The following is a 14748-nucleotide window of genomic DNA, read 5'->3' on the forward strand; positions in this document are numbered from 1 at the left end:
GGGCTGCGGCTCTGCAGCAAATTTCCCTTGTTTTCTTCTGAGAAGGTTTTCAGCTACCTATTAATTTTCCTCAGCCTCCTCTGGGTGATCTTGTTTGGGTTGGTTTCCTCTTGTGCAAGGCTGTGGGTCTCATCATTAACTCGTGGTCCACCTGCTTCTGGTCTTCATAGACTAGCTCCTCCCACTGAGGCGGGCCATGGGCGGTGAAGGAAATCCGTCTTTAAAGAGAGCCGAAGAAAAAATGAAATGAACGGATTTGAATTCAGCTCTTTAAAAGTAAGAGAACACAACGGTCTAGCGTTTGCTACTTAAATGCAGGGCTCTACATTATAAAGGTAGCCAGTACTGGACTGAATACCTCGGACAAATGATAAATGTCAGCACTGTATTTTGGCCAGTGGAAGGAAAGAGAAGGTAGAGGGAATGTTTATATAGGAAAATGAAGAACTTAGAAAAGAGGCAGATCCAACGTGAATGTTTTCCCAAGTCCTGAAGAACAAGTTCTGCATGGCAAGCCCATGTGTGGAGCTCTGGAATGCCACATGGCTGCAGAAAGAGCCCAGCTTTGTGACCTGTGAGCCTGGGTTCAGCTCCAGGGCTTCTGGGTGGTCATGAGCCAATGACTTAGCTACTTTCTGCCTCAGGTGCTTCATTTGGTTACAAACAAGCAGTAAAAATAACGTGCAGAGAGAATTTGGTACAGAGCAGGCACCAAATAAATGTTAAAACCCGCCTAGCTAGAGACCCCATTTCCTGCCTCCCTTGCAGCTAAGTGTGTCTCCGTGATTACGTTTTGCCTGTGAGGGGAAATGATTTGTGCCATCACTGCCTGGCTTGCTGACAAATTGATTCACACTGAACTTCCCGTTTCCTGTTCCTCTGGGGTGGAAACAGATTTGAAGGTAACCCCACTTTGAGCCGGCAGATGAGGACAATGGTCAGGCAAGAGAGTCAGCAGGGGAGGAGTCTGGGCTGATGAATGGTCAGAACAGCCCCATCAGCTGAGGTGGGTGGACTGTAATGACAGAGAGAGCAAAAGTTCCATCTCACTGTTAGAAAGGAGCTCTCATAGGGGCTTACTTTTACTTTAATGAACACAGAGGTATTTCAGACATTTTTTTGGTGGGATAGTCACCAGGTTCCAGACAGCTTCTGCAAACAGGCATTGAGGATGTCCAGAACTGCACTTGTGAGACACAAGCTCCTGGGAGACACAGGTATTGCCTCTTCTTGAAGATTCCCAGCCTTGGCCTGCAAGCTTTCATGAAAGCCACCCCCACAAGCCCTCCTCATCAGGTGAGTCAGTGCCAGCTCACTGTGCTGGGGTACTCATGGGGGCCGCTCCATCACAAAGATGTGAGTGGGAGAATCTGGTCTAGTCATTGGGGGTGGGTAAGTGGCCCTCTTCAGGGGTGCATATCTCTGTGGGATTCATGTTTAAGAGAGGAGCCAGAGTTGGGTGTCCCTTGAGACTTAGATTGCTTTGAAGGGAGCCTCACAACTCTTGCTGTCAAAATGATGCTGTGTAATAGTTGATGGTAGGCAGGATAGTGGCTCCCCCAAAATGATTGGGTCCTAATTCAAAGAACATGTGAGTATGTTAAGTTATAAGACAAAGGGAAGTCGGGACTGCAGATGAAATTAATGTAGCTAATGACCTGACCTTAGGGTGGAAGGATAACCCTGTGATATCCAGGTGAACCCAATGTAATCACGTGCATCCTTAAGAGTGGAAGACGATGTGGGACTAGACGACCAAGCGAGGTTGCGGCTCAAAAAGAACTTTTTTGTTCTGAGCTTCGAAGATGGAGGAAGGGGGCCATAAGCCAAGGAAGGTGAGGGGCCTCTCAGAGTTTGTTGGTGGCTGAATGTGTCCTCTCAAAATCATATATTCAATCGTAATGGCTGATGTGATGTAGTTAGGAGGTAAGCCTTTGGGAGGTTATTAGGTCATGAGGGTGGAGCCCTCATAAATGGGATTAGCACTTTCATAAAGGAGACTCCACAGATTTCCCTCAGCTCTTCCACCATGTGAGGGTTTGACAGGGAGTCAATGACCCAAAGAGAACCCTCGCCCAACCGTGTTGGTCCTCTGATGTTGGACTTTCAGCCTCCAGAGCTGTGAGAAATAAATTTCTGTGGTGTATAGTCTCTCCTGTCTGTGGGATTTTGTCAGAGCAGCCTGAGCAGACTAAGATAGAGCTGGAAGAGGCAAGGAAATAGATTCTCCCTACAGCTTCCAGAAGGAACACAGCTCTGCTGACACCTTAATTTTAGCCCAGTGAGTCTCATTTTGGACTTCTGACTCCCAGAACTATGAGATAATACATCTGTGTTGTTTTAAGCCACTACATTTGTGGTAATTTGTGGCAGTTGTCACTGAAGACAGATTCACTGCCCTAATAATGAACAGAGGTGCTTATCAATATTTGGGGACTTAGTTCTCGGACTTAGATAATTTTCCAATGGCCAGTGTGGGGGAGAGTTCAGAACAGAACCTCACGAACGGACAGGTAGTGACAGGTAGACACCTGAAGCAGTAGGCTCGAAGCTCTGTTCACTTGATGGCAAAGAAAGCTGTTTTCCTGACCCCCAACTTCTTATTTAGGCTTTCTGTTTGGTCTTTGTCTGCTTGAAAGGGAGTCATAAGCCTTTCGTAGAAAGGTGTGACCTTTACGTACACCCATTTATTAAACTGTGGTGGGTCGAGCAGCACTAAAATATCGTAGAAAACAAAAATCCGCATGATTTAGGATTAGTGCAGCAAGGGTCAATAAACCAAATAAAATTGAAATCGGTCAATTATTGCAATAATATGAAAACCAAAGGGATTTTCCCATGGTAGCTTAACCTTCAAACACAACCATTTAAGCATATTTGTGTCGTTTAAAATTATACATGGTGAAGTATGCAAAACTATAAAGCTACCAATTTGAATATCTAATTTGAATGTCCACATTATAGGGTAGAGTCTATTCCTAATTTAGGAGTGTACATTGTAACTATTTAAACGCAATGCCTGGTAATCTTAAATGCGAAAATAGATGTTGGAATCAAAGGACTGCTTCCATTAACCAAGGTTGTTATTAAGTTTTTAAACCTTAGGCTTTGAACTAATGAATCATCGAACTTTACATTGGAAACCAGGGATGTACTGTATGGTGACTAACATAATATAATAAAAAAACATAAAAAAAAAAACACCTTAGGCTTTGATAGAAGCATAAGAAATGGAAGAGCAGTGCTTGTTTTTCTAAGTTCCAGACCTTCTAGTAACTAGAAATTAACTAATACTGTTTAAGGAAGCACATGAGAGAAGTAAGAAGAGCTGATTCGTAATATCTTGGAAGTGAAGCTCAGAGTTTCAGTCAGAGATGTGTGTTCAAGAAAAATGCTAGTAGAAAACCAGCCCTGTCTCCCCAACATGTGCAGCAGCTTAATACAGAAAGCTATTTTTATTGTATAAAGTGAAACATAATTGTTTTGAGCATTTTCTTAGAGACTCTAACTAAAGAAAAATAGAGTACAATGTGCTGTGTTTAGTGACATAGACACATCTTTAGGTCTGCTTGGATTTGGAGTCTCTCCATCTCTGCACACGTGTCAGGGGACACAATAGAGAGAGAAATGACGAGTGTAGATTTTGAAGAGAGGGAATTTAGGGAATTAGAAATGACAATAGCTAATGTCAAAAGGTGCCGAGGAAACTGCCTGTACCAGTTAAAAACATACTGCCTTTTAGAGAACTAGAGAAAGTGAAAGCAGTAAGACCAGAAATCCTCCTATGTCAATTCTGTAATTGTTTTATTTAAAAGCCCATCTTCGAAACTTTCACAGTTCTCTCATGCTCTTTGTAATATTTATTGAGTTAAATCTCTTTGTTCATCTTGGGGAATGTGTACGCTTCCAGGTCACGGAGGCAATGATTCCCTCTCTGATGCTCTGAAGTCTGAAAAGCTAAACCTGCTTCCAGTGTTCATTTGATCTTTGTTACTCTACTTAATCTGGAGTTTATGGAGGGATCCGAAGTGCCACCGCCACCATCCCAAGGTTGTTTTAATTTTCCCTGGCAGATTTGACTGCATTTTTCCCTTACATCTGAGGCTGATGGTGCTATTGCATTGAACATTCTAGTTTTCGAGACAGAACTTATACAGTGGGAGACCCTCGATTACCTACTCCAACAATGTGTTTCTTCTGCATTCTATGTATAAAGGGGGGATAAAGAGAAATCTTCCCCAGAGTCAGTTAAGGTAGATGGAATAATTTAAATTTTATTTTATTTTTTAAAAAGATTTTATTTATGAGAGAGAGAGTGAGGGAGGGAGCAAGTGAGCTAGAGAAGGAGCAGGGGGAGGGGCAGAGAGAGAGGGAGAAGCGGACTCCCCACTGAGCAGGGAGCCTGAAATGGGGCTTGATCCTGGGACTCCAGGATCACCACCTGAGCCGAAGCCAGACGCTTAACTAACAGAGCCACCCAGGCGCCCCTCACTTTTAAAAGAATATCTTTGCAAATTTGGGTCCTCAAACTCATTTGGACCTCATTATTTTCACATCAGTAAATACAATTTTATTTTTAATTAATATTGAAATTTAGCAGTAGTTTGTTTTTCAGACTTATTCCCCCCCAGACAGCACATTTTCCAGATGGTGCCTCTGACCATTGTAATCACTGACACCAAGCTTTCTTGAACACTATCAGAGTGTATTCTGATTTCGTTCCTTCGCTATGGAAACTCCCGGTTTTGGTCTTCTGCTGCCTCCGATGTCTTCCAGGCTGACTGAGCGTCTCTACCTGGATATGACCATAGTATCCAAACTGAATTTGTTCAGAATCGAACTCCACTATCTTACTCCTTATCCCCAGCCCCCAAATCGGTTCCTCTTGCTGTTACTAATTTACATCACTCTCTACTCATTTAGCCATTCTGGAAGCCTGGGAGTCCTCCTCACATCCTCCACACAGTTACAAAGCCCAGTGGATTCCAACTGCTTACCTCCTGCTGCATTCCCTCTGCTCCTCCCTCAGCTTCTTTGCGGCTGTCCTAAAGGCAAGCCAGCAGCCGTGCCTGCCTTACTTTATTGGTCTGCTACTTCCCTAGTTTCAGCCCCTTCCATTCTCTCACCCACCTGCAGGTTGGACAGATCTATCGGAAATGCAAATCAAATCCCAGTACTCCTATTTCAAATTCCTCAGTGCCTCCTCATTGCTTGTCGGACTCTGCTCAAATTCCTTTATGGAGTAAATAAGGCTCTTTAGGATTTGATCTCCATTTATTTTTCCAGCTTAGTTTCCATTACTATTCCTGCCCCCATACATTGAGATGGTCACCCCTATGGTACTGCTAACAAGTCCCTGGAATTACCTGCCAATACACACCCCTGAGTCTTGGCAGTCACTAGTTCCTCTGCTTGGAATAAATGCTCCCTTCCCACCCTCCCCCTTGGAGATCTCCCCCTTTATGTCAACATTGGACTTAATTAATACATTGTATTCAAAGTATTTATTTTCTGTCTTCTCCACAGTTGACTATCTTTCAGAAGTTTTATCATTTTTGACTTTATCCCTCAAGTCTTTAATCTACTTGGAATTCATTTTTGTGTATTGTGTATCTAGAAGTTCAACTCCATTTTTTTCTGCGTATAGAGAAGCAGTTGTCTGGATGACACTTACTGAGACGTTTCCTCTCTGATCTACACTGTTACTGCTTCACAACTCCTATTTATATGTAAGTGTGTATCTGTAGATTCCATATTCCATTACTTTATTTTTCTTTCTTATGGTCTGGTTCCACACTACCTTAATTCACCTAACTTTATAATATTTTTTGATATCAGATAAGACAGGTCACTCATTCTGTTTTTTTTTTTAATTGAACATAATTAAGAATGTTTTACTAAAAAGGAAAAAAAAGATTTTATTTATTTATTTTAGAGAAAGCACACAAGCATGTGATTGGGGGAGGGGCCAGGGAGAGGGAGAGAGAGAATCTTAGGCAGACTCCCTGCTGAGTGCAGAGCCTGGGTCCAGGCTCCCTGTCATGAACTTCAGATCATGACCTGAGCTGAAACCAAGAGTCAGACGTTCAACCAACTGAGCCACCCAGGCCCCCTGACCCATCCGGTTTTTTGTCAGAAGATAGACTTGTTATTTTTAACCCTTGATCTTCCATGCAAAGTTTAGAATTGGCGTGTTGAGTTTCACCAAAAACCTTGGGAATTTGATTAGAATTGACTTTAGTCTACACATAAATTTGAGGAGAATTGGCACCTTTATAGTATTCAGTCATTCTGTCCATGAACACGGCATATCTGTCAACTCTTTTAGATCTTTTATGTTTTCCAATCAAGTTTTATAATTTTCTTCATAAGACTATTACAAACTTTAATTTATCATTAAGTCTGGGTTTTCTATATATATTATTGTATTATCTAAGAATCCTGATAGTTTTCTTGCTTCCTGTCAAATCCTTTTTATTTATTTATTTATTTATTTATTTATTTATTTAGTTAGTTAGTTAGTTATTTAATTTTTTTCTAAGACCTTTGATACAGCATTAAGCAGAAGTTGTCATAGTGGGAAGCTTTATCTTATTCTTCATCTACTGGCTTCTATCAAGATTTTCTCTTTGTCCTTGGTTTTGTGTAATTTGAATATAGCATGCCTAGATGGTTTGCAGTTGCTGCTGTTTTTGATATTTAAAAAAATCTTGCTGAGTGTTTTTAAGATTCTTGGGTCGGTGGTTTGGTATCTGTCTGTCATTAATATGGAAAGTGGTCGGCCATTGTCAGTTCAAATATTTCTTCTTCCTTCTCTTACTTCTTCTGATATTACAATTTTTAGTTTGTTATACCTTTTGAAGTTGTCCCACTGTGCTTGGATGATCTGTTCTGTTTCATTCTGTTTTCTCTTTGCATCTCAGTTTGAGAAGTTTCCACTGGCCTCTTTTCTCAAGTTTGCTCCTGCTTTTTCTAACTGTGTCAAGTCTACTGATCAGCTTATCAAGACCATCCATCATTTCTTTTACTGTGTCTGTAATTTGTTGAATTTCCTTTTTGTTCTTCCTTAAGGTTTCCGCCTCTTCACTTAACATTACCCATCTGAATTTGCGTATTGTCTACTCTTTCCATTAGAGCACTTGACATATTAATCGTAGTTACTTCAAATTCCCTGTTTGATAATTCCATTAGCTCTGCCCTGTCCGAATCTGGTTCTGATGACTGCTTTATCTCTTCAGAATGTTGCTTTTTTCCCCTGCCTTTTGGCATCCTTGTAATGTTTTCATTGTTGTAAGCAGAATCTATTGTATCATAGAACAGGAACTAATTTAGTAGGTCTTTAGTGTGTGGATTTATGCTACTCTCACTAAGAGTTGGCCCTTGTTTAATGTTTGTTGTAGTTACGGTTCTGGAGCCTTCACATTACTCCAGCATCCTTGTTTTTGTCTACTCTATCTGCTTTGGGGCTTCCCTATGTACTGCTTCTCAGAGAGAGCTTGTGTCTCCAAGCTCTTATGGCTAAAAGCCACTATTATTGTACTGTACTGTATTGTATTGTACTGATGTGGTGGTGGGGGAGAGGGAACATACTATAATTTTTTTTTTTAAAGTAATCTCTCCTCTCAACATGGGCTTTGAACTCATGACCCCGAGATCAAGAGTCACATGCTATACTGACTGAACCAGCCAGGCGCCCCAGTAAGCTTTATGTAATCTTCTGATGAACTCTCAGTCTTTTAGTGGGCCTGTGTTCAGGGGCTGTGGTCTTTATACTTACTTCTCTTTCTCCTCCAGTGTTGCTTTTTATTTTCCCTGCTCCCTACTCCCTTCCCCATAGGGAGTAGTATTTTGAGTCTATTTCTTGAAGCCTGTCCCTGTTCACTGTTGTTTTAATTTTTTCCCCTTGAGTGGGACAAGAAGGCTGCAGGGGGGCTGGAATGGGGAGGACTTCTTTCTCTTATCTGGGATAAGTTTTCAAAATTGTGCTAAGGCAAAGTCCTTTGCCTTGGAGAGTAGCCCTATTTAATGAAGATGTTTCTGAATATATTTCATAAGGATCCTCTTCCCCTCCCTCCCCTTGCCATAGCCACAGGGGAATCTTTCTCCAATTCTCAGATCCTCAAGTAAGACCTGTTGGTGTTCCTGTAGAGAAAGCCCATTAAAATCCAGGGGGACCATTCAAAGACTGTCCCCAGCAGAAACTCCCCTCGGAGTTTCTCATTCTCACTTAGTCCACACTTCTCTTCCACCGATTGTCAACATTACCATTTTATTGTTCCTATCGGTTTGTGGCTCCAGCAGCTTCTACCATATCTTTCTGGATGTGCCTCCCTGTAGGGATTGGGGTGGCATTTTGTCTTGCAACCTCTGTTATCTGATAGATCCAAGAAAAGGTTTTGATTTTCAGTTGGTCCAGCTTTTTCTTCTTGTAATGATGGAAGTAACAACTTCCAAGCTCCTTACTTCTTGAAGCTGAAACAAGTGTCAACTTTGTATTCTCGTTAGAAATTGAGTTGATGATAGTATATTTTCTATGGTGCAATTAAGTTTATTAATATTTTATTTGGGATTTTTGAGTCTGTGTGCATGAGTGCGATTGGCCTGTAATTTTCCTTTCTCTTACTGTCTTTATTTGCTTATAGTATCAGGGTTTTATAAAATCACGTAAAATGAATTGTCCCTTCTGGGCTGCTTTTTTTTATTCTCTGGAATTGTTTGTGTAAGATTGGAATTATTCCCTGAAAATTGTGTAGAAATTTTCTGTAAAATTTGTGTGGGCCTATTGTTTTCTTTGTGGGAAAAATTTAAACTCTACATCAATGTCCTTTATGGTTATGGGACAACTTGGTTTGTTAATACTTTTCGAGTACGTTTAGTTAAGTTACTGTTTTCTGGAAACTTGTTCATGTAGTCTAAGTTATCAAATTTATGGGCATAAAATTATTCATTACATTTTCCTATTAATGTACCTACTGTTTTCTCTTCTGGTGTCTTGGCCCAGTAGGAGGATGGTAATTGGGCTGGAGGTAATTTTCTTTAGGAAACTTCTCTGGTAATTCAATATGTGATTAGGTCACAGCTGAGTTTTAGAAAATGAGTAAAAATGAGTTTTTACATCCTGCCAGTCTCTGATCAGGGTCATCTGTTACCAACTCTAAGAGTTGTATCAGCCTCCAAATGTTTTCTGTCATTCTGTGGGATATGTTGGGCCTTAGCCTAGACTATGTGTGGGCCTATAGATTGAAAATGTCTTTAATAATTGGATCTTTTTGATATCTTAACATTTGATGAAGATCTCTGCAACCAATTTGGCTAGATTCTGCATGAGGCAGTCCAATTCAGAGGCTGCATTTAGACACAGCCTGTGAATCCAAAGTAACATGAGCAAAGTTCTAGTCACGCCATAGTTTGTGGCTGCCAAAGTGTGGACACGGAAGCAGTTATTTTAAAACTTGATAAGCAACACAGCATTTTGGAGGGCTGTAGAATAAAATGAATACTTCTAGTTGCCCAACTGGAAAAGCATTTGCATGATTATTTACATCCTTATCATTGAATGCCCTTTATCTGATCATAGGATGTATGTTTTGGGTAAGAGTTCTCTTTAAAAACATAATTTATATTTTAAGGTAATTTCTTCAAGCAAGATTTACGTTCTAGGGATTTTTCTATGTTTAGTATTTTATTCGGGTGGGATTTAGTAATCTTTTTGTTAAAAAATGAGGATATGTTTAATTTTTATCCCCTTTAAAATATAATCCATACACAAATACAGACTATCTATCTATCTACATCTATTTAGATACCTAGATGCCTTAATATAATATTCTTGTATTACATTTTTTGAGGGGGGGTATAATTTATACACAAGTTAAATTGGGAAGTTGGAAACTTCTTCAGTGTTCATGTAATGTTTAATTTAAATTATTTCCAACCACAGCCTAAGTCTCATGCTGCTATGGACAATCTGTGTTTCTTGGTATATGTTCCAACATTTTATTTAACAAAATAGAAATAGAAGAACAAATATAAAGGCACCAAATGTGAAGTATAGCTCGAAGGCTTTGACAGACATAACAGCAAAGCTACTTCATCTTTACAGCATTTGATTCAGTGACACTGTAACTCTGAAGATTTCATCTTTGAGCATTTAATTCTGTAATTTAAAGAACGACTCAATACGACGTAAAAAGGAGAAATGTCCAGTTCAATCCTCATGCACACAAATCGAAAAGCATGAAGTGACATCCACGCTAGCAAATTCAATCTTGATCTGATTCTGATTATTTCAGAAGAACTTCCTCTTGACGCTCCAACCAACTTCCTCATTTCATCGAATTCAAGAATATTAAGTCTAAGTCAGCTTGGATAAATAATTACTAACAATTAAAAAATATATGCTACTTTGATAAAATGTGGTATCTTGAGATCTTCAAGACCCACACTTATAAGCACAGCAAACCACATGAAGAGCTAACATTGCCCTCAAATTAGTGGATAAACCAGAGACCTTAAACATTAGAGAAAAAAAAGAACCTGTCAGATAATAAAAAAAACTTGAGCAAGGCAAATAGTTTATTTTACACTCTCTTTATGTAGATTCCTCAGAAAACAAAAGATAAATGCTAATGGTTTATTGGATGGTGCCATCTCAGGGAAGCAAGAGTGAAAGCAAGCAAGAAAAGCAGGTCCAGTGTGGTGCATTGTGGAACTCCAGAGAAGGAGACAGATAACAGTTGTTAGGTCATGGAGAATGTCTCCAGAGAGGCTAGATGGAAGAGTGGACTGGAGAGATACAGCCATTCGTCTGACAGCTCTTTCCCACCTGCTGTTATCTTATTGGTTTAAATCAAACTAGAATTAACTCCTGTGAACTTCAAGGACTGCTGGGAAAGCTGGGGTTCCTCCTTGTCCATTGGTGATGTGTATGGAGTTTCTGTTGGCTTTTTCTACCACGGAAGACCTATATCTTTGCTAAGGTAGCTCCTGGAAGAAAGCCAGAGAATCTGTTTTATCCTACTCAATTCTGGTGGCTGGACAGAGAAGGCAGGATTCGGGATGGTGCCTAAGTTGGCTTTGTTATTAGTACACCTGTGAAAAGAGTATGTGTGTTTGGATGTGCATTTGTGCAAGTGACAAATTTAAGGATATTCACAGGTATATCCAAGAAAGCTTAAGAGTAAATGTAAGAGTTGGAGGCAGACTGTCACCGTAGAAGAGCTTGTTACAGAGCATAAAGGAAGAACCCAAATCATGCCAAAGTTAAGAAGCCTTTAGATATTTCATTGGGAGCAAAGGTGATTTCAGTGTAAGGCCAAAGTTTCTGGGTGGCACTGTGTTGGCACAAACCTAGAAGGAGTGTAGCTGGCAGAGGGTGGTACTGAGGTCTTTGGGCGTACTTGGCCAGGAGGCTGACTTGTGGTGACAGTCTGAGAAGATGTGACCAAAGGAGAATGCACATAGGTATTGAGGCCGTCCCCACGTCTCTCCCCGTGGCCTCAGTGACAGCTGAATAGGCACACTCCCACCTAGTCTGTTTTCCACTCATTTCTGATGATTGGTTTCCTAACCAGGCATATATTCTTCTTCACCTTATCTGTGGAAATTGGAATCTTCTCGGCCGTAAAGAACTGGAAGAATTTCCGCAGGCCCATAGATCAAGAAAAACAAAGTCTCCATCAAAGCCAATACACAGAGGTGCCAGGAGAGAGGAAAATCAGGTATGGCAAATGATCAGTGTGGTACGATTAGAAAGGCAAACTGCCAACTGACCAAATCAAGATAGTCTCATTTTTTGTCTACCTGATTTCTGTCACGTAGACCTATTTTTTGCCAGGGATGTCATTTGGAATTACCGTTGTAAATGGAAGGACCCTTTGTATTCAGCACATTATTAATTTTAGGACGATTTTGGAAAATTTCTCTTATTTTATATCTGGCTGTCTGCTTTCCACTTTAAGAGGATGTGACCAACCAGGTGGATGATGAGACTAAGTTTAGTCATTGTATGAGCAAAGTAGCCTTCTTATGTGCCATTTTTGAATGATCTCTTTAGGGTTTCTTTCTATTTTTAGCATGTGTTAGATGATTTCTAGACCATCATTATTATGTAAAACTGCTTCCTAATTGTTCATCTATAACATGTTGAGGATCTATTTTATCCTACTCAATTATAGATCTGCTTATGGAAGATAATTTAGAATATAGTTTTGTTCCTGTGCTCACTGGTAAATTGAATGCGGTCTATCAAATAATTAAAAAAATGTAAATGAGACTTTTTCAATAAGAGTCAACGTTAAAATGTTTTAGTGCAAATTTTTTAGGGGTATTTATTTATATTGTTGCAAAAACACTTTATAAATTCAAGAAAAAGATTTTTGTGGTTGAGTATGGAGATGTTCTCATCAACTGCCTCCGTAACTGTGAGATGGAGGGTTTAGAAGTGCAACCTTGGGTCACGTGAATGAAGCACCATTTTCCAGGGGAAACATTTCGAGCATCCTGACATTACCAAATTACTGACATTTCCATTTTGAACTTCGGAGAATACTTTTGGATTAGGAAGGCAATTATTTGTGGAAATAACAGGAGTTCATAGGAGGCATGGTGAACTTGAAAAGTGCTCCCCTGTCCCTTTGCTCATTCAAACCTGTTCTGAGTAGATCTTCTCTGTCCTTTGGATGAAATATGGGTCAAGCCCATGATGTTCCCGTTTCCTCCCAGAAAATCAAAAGAGTTTTAGCCCCTTTAGTCATAAAACCAATTCTCTTTTCAAGTTCCATATCATAGGAAAAACTTTATACTTTATATCAGATTAAGGCTTCTCCCCTCCCCCAGCTTGGACCTGTTCTGGTTGAGGGTCTGCAGTGGCAGGCAGTTTTGGAGAACAACTTTTTCATCTTCTATTTCTTCTCTCTGTACCCACCCCACTTGGCTACCTTGTTCCTCCATGGTTATGAGGGGGATGGAAGAGAGGGAATATTCAGGAAATCCCTTGGTCTGATATTGGGGTTCTCTGTTCTTAGTGGTTGTTTGAAGCTGATTTTTTCTTGAAGGGGAACTTTTATGGATCTCTTTGAAATTCATCCCATTGGCCATACCTGAGTGAACTTCCTGTGACATAGGCAGTGAGTCTTCTGTCTACCAGCTGGCTATTTTTAATTTTTCCCTTAGCCTCAGGTTATGTAATAGTCCATCATCTTCATCCCTGGGAGAATCATATCACCTTTTCAAGCAGTCCTTTTGGACAATACTTAATATGGTTCAGCCTGATTCTTTCATCATGGCCAACGTCTGATTTGTGCAAAATGCTTACACATTCCTACATCTACTCCCATGTTTGTCATCCCAATTTCCTTTCAATAAAGCTTGCTTTCTTGGCTGCCATCGGCCACTTCAGCCAATTTCTCCCTTGTAGGCTTTTTTCCCCCCTGAGTGATTCAATGATCAGTTTATTGGGTCCCTAGACTCCAGGGGAGAATGACAATCTCCTCCCACCTGACTCGAGGTGAGGGGAAAGCAGCTTCTTTCCTTCCCCTGCTAAGGTAGTGGGAAGGAAATGCCGTAGCATCCAACACCGTCTCCAAAGACGTTTTCTTTAATGGCCTCTTAAATCTCAAACTTTTTCTACCTTCAGTGGGTGGGCTAAGGGTCACAAAATTGGCTTTAGCCAATGACCTTTTTTTTTGCACATCAAAATGTATACTGCTTACATGCATAAGTAATTCAACACTTCACTCTGGAAACTGGGACTATCTGTGATCAATGTTCTCTGATCCATACCAGAAACTACAATAGAAATGGTCCATTTTTAACATCCTAGTACATCAAGTAGACCCAGGCTAAGAAATTTATAGTCATATTCATATTTTCTTCTCATTATGTAAGGATTTAGTAAAAATCGTGTTAAGAAATATTAAAACACATTAACAGAACAAGAAACCAAGTAGGGTGCCCTAAGACTGTATTTGTATGTCTTACTTTATCAACAATTCAGGTTACATATTTAAAAATAATAACCCCAAATAAAAAATGGCTAAATAAAAAACTGGTTTTTAAAATTAGTTACATTTATTTTTGCATTAGCAAACATTTCTAAAACTCCAGTATGGACCAGACACAATGCAAGGGATAGAAACAGATAGGAGCGAGAGAGTGCTTATCATTGTGGGGGGGTAGGCGGGGATGCAGAGGCAGGAAGATGGAAGCCTGTGAGTATCTAGACTGAGAAGCGACTGTAGAATTCAATATGATTCCGGAAAACAGAAGAAAGATTGGGCTTAGACTTACATAGCCGGACTAACCGAATGATGATCTTTGAGAGGAAAAGCTAAAAGCAACAAATTAAAATGTTTCCTTGCCTTTTCTTAGAATGACCTACATAGGCGGGACCTAAGTGGAAAGCAGGTTGGAACTGATAGTGTGTTTTCCTTGGAAATAACTAAGGGTAGATTCTTAAGCCACTTGCAGCATAAAAATGACTCCATATAACTTTTTCTAAGTAATTTTTAGAATAAGAAAACTCACTTGAGTTCTAATTTAGAATTCCAAAAACTCTCTCCCTTTGCCCTGGCTGCAAAATTGGGACTGGTTATTGTTCATGGAAAGCTTGCATTCCTGAGGAGTTGGGTGAATTAGATATACCTTGGAACTAGTAACTAGTTATACCTCAACATTTGTATGAGCGAAGATGTCTTTCTGGGTCAGTCTGCCCTCAATTTTTAGTTGAGGGAAATGTAGCCCCCACTT

General features: G+C 40.1%; 1 long non-coding RNA gene across 1 annotated transcript in view; it reads left to right on the forward strand.

The window, feature by feature from the left end:
• Positions 1-947: 947 nt before the first annotated feature.
• The window catches only part of LOC148110043 (uncharacterized), a 46158-nt gene continuing 32357 nt past the window's right edge, over positions 948-14748 (forward strand). The window contains exons 1-2 of the long non-coding RNA XR_015724316.1: positions 948-1296; positions 11574-11720. This is a non-coding gene — a long non-coding RNA (uncharacterized LOC148110043). The remainder of the gene's footprint in view (positions 1297-11573; positions 11721-14748) is intronic.

This window comes from Ursus americanus, chromosome 5 (assembly GCF_024610735.1).
Source record: "Ursus americanus isolate L20-20 chromosome 5, mUrsAme1.1.p, whole genome shotgun sequence".
Classification (NCBI taxonomy): domain Eukaryota; kingdom Metazoa; phylum Chordata; class Mammalia; order Carnivora; family Ursidae; genus Ursus; species Ursus americanus.